Source organism: Lactuca serriola, chromosome 5 (genome assembly GCF_051521515.1).
Source record: "Lactuca serriola cultivar US96UC23 chromosome 5, Lser_US96UC23_V15, whole genome shotgun sequence".
NCBI classification, from domain to species: domain Eukaryota; kingdom Viridiplantae; phylum Streptophyta; class Magnoliopsida; order Asterales; family Asteraceae; genus Lactuca; species Lactuca serriola.
The window spans coordinates 22,926,429-22,931,942 of NC_136412.1; positions in this window are offsets into that span (position 1 = coordinate 22,926,429).

Consider the following 5,514-nt stretch of genomic DNA (forward strand, 5'->3'; position numbering starts at 1 on the left):
TGCCACAGCAGCACCGAAGGGGCTTCGAATAGACTTGGGAGCCAAAGGTGGAGATGTAGGAGCATTACCCCGAACTATTCTCAGCCACGAACTTCGAGGGTTAAGTCTAGTTCAAGTGGGGGAGAGTTGTAACATCCAAAACTATGGTATGTCTTGAAACCCTAAGGAATGATAATTTTGCATAAATGGTCACTTAAGTACATCGTGCGTACTTAAGTGTGCGCTTAGCATACTGCATGGAAGTGGTCGTCTAGGAATCAGAGTAAGCTGGACGTACCTTGAGTTACGCGGGGAGTACGCGCCAGGGACGCAAAACCATAAATTCCGGACTTGAGGCCTATTTAAACAACTTTAATTCCCTTGGACTAAACCTTAGAGAGCCTCCACAGCCTTAGAACGTCCATATACTCCTGGAAACTTTGTGAGATCATTCTTGAGCCTTAAAAGTGCATTTGTGGCCGTTTAGTGTGTATTTCAAGAAGAAGGGGTGGTCAAGCTAGCTTGGATCAATTGGATGCTTCAATATCATGCACCAAAATCATTTGCAAAGCTTCTGGTGGTAAAAAAAACTTTGATCTTTCGTTTATAATCTTTAGATATGGCTAGGGTTTTGTGGTTTATCTCTTTGATGAACTGTGGACCTCTTTTGTTGAGCTAAGCCTCCCCATTTTACATGAAAGGCATATCTGAGGTCCCCTAGTCATTTAGAAGTATAAAAATGGAAGCCTAATGAGAGATTTGACCTCATGCATAGGTAAAAGACCTTGGAAAGGTCTTAATGGAGTAGTCGGGTGTGTATGAGACATGCAAGGGCATAAAGTTGCCAACTTTATACCTTAGGACATCTTTTCAGACTTAGATCTAGCTTTTGGACGTGAAGGATTCAAGCATTAAGCACTTAATGGAAAGAGTGCTAAAAATGATTGTACGTTGGGCGTAACTGGTTGTACGCGGCGCGTAGTCCCTAAACCTTCAGTACGTTGCACGTACCAGGGTGGTACATTGGGCGTACGCAACTTAGTTGGGCCCTAAGCTGTTTTGAGCCTTTCGCCTCATTTGGTTGTTGAGCTTGATTGGATTCTGTGAGTTAGAGGCCTTTTCATTTGTTTGGGTCGCGGGCTTATTGTTTGGGCCTTGTTGGGCCAAGGGGCCCATTAAGGATATTGGAATTGGACTTTGGGACCCATTTGCAAGAAAAGGGTAATTGGGCCTTGGGGGTAGAGTTTGAAGGTTGGGCCTTTCCTTGGGTAATTTAAGGTCTTAGCATTGATTATATTATTATTGTTATTATTCAGCTCGGAAGGTTGCGGATTAGTAAGAGGACAGTATCTGTATTCATCGGACGGAGGTGAGTCTTCTCACCATACCTATGGGTCTACGGCACCAAGGTCGGCCCATTATGTGAACAACTTATGTGTGTGTTATTCATTTATGAATTGATATGTTATGTGATATTATGTTGGTATGGAAGACCCCGGGGGAGCCCGTGGTATTGGATATAAGACCATGTGGGGTAGCCCATGGCATTCCTAGGTAAAGACCATGTGGGTTAGCCCATGGCAGTCCTAGGTAAAGACCATGTGGGCTAGCCCATGGCATTCTTGCTGAATCGTATTGCATGGTTTCTGTGGCATGATTATAGCTTTATTAGTTATCAGGATATGTGTATGTGAATGTGTGTGGTATGATCTAGGAAACTCACTAAGCATTTCGCTTACAGGTTGTTGATTTGTTCCAGGTACTTCTGAGCCCAAGGGCAAGGGCAAGGCGTGATGACGTGGCGTGCACTCTATCTCTCTTTTTAGTGTGTTTGGAACCCTCTGATGTTTTAAAAAGGGAAAACAATGATGTAATGAATGTTGATTTGAAAACAAATGTTTTGGGAATTTATGGTTTATGAGATTGTTTTTGATTAACTAAAAATGAGAGTTTTCTTTGTAAAAAAATTGGGTCGTTAAATTCACTCCAACGTCCACAATGGAAAGAACATTTTTCTGGTCTCCAAAGCGTCCTGAGCTTCTTTTTCTTTTCTCTCCTTCTCTTCGGCTTCTCTCGTAATGCAAGCATTTTCGTTTATCTCATGGTCGCGAGCCTTTCGCTTTAGTTGATCTTCTTCACTATCTTCATCAACATCACCCATTGGACCTTTTCCTTTCGAACTCGATGCTACATTAACCTTCGGTTCGTTTTGCTTTGGTGTTCCCCTGCCTTTGTAGTTTGGACTTTCTCAGCTTATCCCCCTAGTTTCGGAGGGACAAGTGCCTCGGAAACACCTTCTATTCTTTTAAGAAGAGCGAAAGCAGGACGGAGCTTATCTGCCAAGTGTCTGCGAACACTAATGGTCAGAATGCAGTCATGTGCTTCAAGGATATTAGATAGTAACCTATTTAAATCTCCTACACAGGTTTTCAGAACTTCTCTTTCATATTAAATCTCCTTGATTTCTTTGTTCGTGTACTTGATCTTGATGGATTGAGGTCGGAGTTGAGTGGTGCGGAGAGTAGGTTCGTCCATTATTTTAGTTTCAACAACCAGATCATCTTGGAACTTGGTGAGCTGTGAAAAAATAGAAATATGAAATGATGTGTTATCATTAGAGATACATGTACAAAGTTGTTCCAGATTCTCCCGTTCAGTTCGAAGTGAAGTGCTTAGTTTTGTAATCGCATCATTCGCTTTGGACGCATTCGATTTAGCTGCAGTGTGGAGCTCTGTCATAAAAGTCTTGGTTTCTAATATTTGTTTATCGACTTTTACGGTCATTTGTTGACATGAAAGAGTGGAGTCCTCAACAGCCTGGTTTGCTTTTGCGAGATTAGTTGCATGCTCATTTATAAGAGTATCAAGCATACTCTTAACAGTTGCTTCAGCATATGCTTGGCTTGAGGAGGCTGTAGAGGATGCAAGAAGAGAATCCATCTTCGCATTTAGATCTTTAAGATGCCTCTGAGTGAGATGGGCATCATCATCACTCTCTCCTTGGAGAGAGAATGGACTATAATGAAACCTATCGAAATCGAGTCCATCGGCACCGAGAAAGTCTTCGGAATCATGTTGATGTTGAGGAGAAATGGGAGATGTGGTAGAGGTAGTTGCAAAACCTGAAGTCTTTGCCCCCGCATCAGATGCATTGACATTAACAGGAGGTTTGCTTGTAGTGGTAGTCGTAGTGGTAGTGGTTTCAGTGAAGATAGGTGATTGTAGAGGAATAGAAGTAGGTGTTTGAGTGGTAACAGGAGGTGGGCAAAGAGGAATTGTGGTAGGAATAGTTGTGCAAGTAGGTGATGGTGGAGCATAGATATTTACCTCTTGGTCATTTTGGTTGACATCATCATCAGATTCGCCTCGATTTGCATCTTCAGATTCACTTTCAGATGGAGTTGAGGAAGGGATGCAAACTTTACGAACTAGCTTCTTGACTCTCTTGCATTTTGGAGAAGAGGGAGCTGACTTGGAAGAATTGCCTTTTGTCTTTCGCTTTTCAGGAATCTGAGTGAGGGCATAAGTACCCTTTTTCGGTTACTTCGGTTTTCCCCCTTTCTTGACCTTATCAGCTTCATCAAGAGTATGTTGCATCTCAGGAATGATGACTCTAAGTCCAAAATCTTGAAGCTTCTTGTATTACCCATTGATTTTGCATGCCCCAGACACACACTTATACATGGAATCAGGAATTGAACCCACGAAAGAAAACTTGGAGTTGTCAGCAATGATTATCTTGGTAGTGTGAAATGTTGCAATCGATGGCATCAAAGAATTTGCCATGACTGGTATGTTGAGCTTTGCGATTACGCGCTGTACCACGATGGTCCAAAATCGACCACATGAAATCTTGCTGTGTCGAGTAGTGGAGTTTATACTTTGCACCAGTTGAGCCCATAAAACGGAATCGTAGTCTAGGTTGATCCCATGGTAGAGGCTATAGAGGATCATCATAAAGGACCTGCTTGTGCAATCCGAACTAGTTACCCATTCATAAAATGTCTTGAAGAGAAGGGTAAAGAGGCCATTCCATTGAAGATGAAGGTTAGATATCTTGAACTTGGTGATGGAGGTGATGGGATCTATATACCCCATCTGATAGAACATGTTGATGCTTTGAGCAGTGGAGATCGAATCTAGGTTTACCATTGAATCATCATAAGTAAGCCCTAGAAGAGAGCAAAACCTACCCTTTGTGATGGAAGTATTCTTCTCAAATACCTCAAAGGTAATTCGTTCCTCCTCCTTGACATAGGCTGTTGAAGAATACGCTTTTGACAGTAGCGACATCGAAACACACTCGAAATTGGTTAGAGCAGTCACCAAAGACGAGTACATCAGACATTCGACGATCGGCAACATGAATGCATCGTATTTGAATGGAGCCAAATCGAGAATCAAGTTTTGATATTGTTTAATAGTGAGGAGAGATGACTAAGCAGACTGTTCTTGAACTGAGGAAGAGTCATCCATTGTGTAGCACCCGGTTCCTGGTACGTAAATGTTATCTGAGTATTTCCTTTCTTTTAGCCTTGGACTCGGCGAGTCATAGGTCCGACTCGCCGAGTGGATGCGGGACCCAGGACACGTTTAAGTTGGCGACTCGGCGAGTCCATATCCTGGACTCGGCGAGTCATAGCTGTAGGATGAAACCCTAAGTTTCAGGGGTTTGCACCCTATTTAAAGGACTTATCAGCCCCAAGTCGGCCCCCATTGACCCTTAAAGCCCTGTATCTCTCGTTCTAAGCTATTCTTTTAGAGTTTGAGGTTAGTGTGTGTGTTTTTGAAGGTTTGGAAGGAGGAAGGAAGTAGATCCAGAAGAAGGGAAGCCATCCATGCATTATGTGTGTTCTTCCAGCAGTTCCTTTGAGGTATAACCCATTTTCCCCATGATTCTATGCTTAAAACTTCATTTGGGTCCTTCTTGGTCAAATCCCCAAGCTTGTATGTGCATTATATGTCGTAATAAGATGTTTGGCCTCTGGATCTAGGCAAGATTGAGCTCCAGGAGCTCAGATCTGTTAGCTTTATGGCCCCATGTTGCTTGTTAGCCCTAGATCTACCCTTTTGAGACATTTTGAGCCCTAAAATCCATATTGGTGAATATCCACACGTAAAGTTGGAAACTTTACGTGTGATTAGTGTCCTAGAAGTCCAGATCTATGAATGGCATGGACTGGAATCGAGCAAATCCGTGTATTCAGTAGGTGCATGGCAACGACTCGGCGAGTCTGTTCGCGAGTCTCCGAGTTTGTCCCCTTTTCGTAGTGTCGAGTGAGCAGTGAGTCACGGGGTGTGACTCAGTGAGTCGGAAGCTTAACTCATCTATGGAGGTACTCGGCGAGTCAATGCCCTGACTCGGCGAGTTCAAGGCAATCTCCTTAGATCAAGAACAGACTCGGCGAGTTGTTCATACAACTCGGCGAGTCTCAGCATAAGTGTTCTTCGGATGAAGATGGACTCGACGAGTTGTTCATACAACTCGGCGAGTCTTAGCATCAGTGTTCATCGGATGAAGATGAACTCGACGAG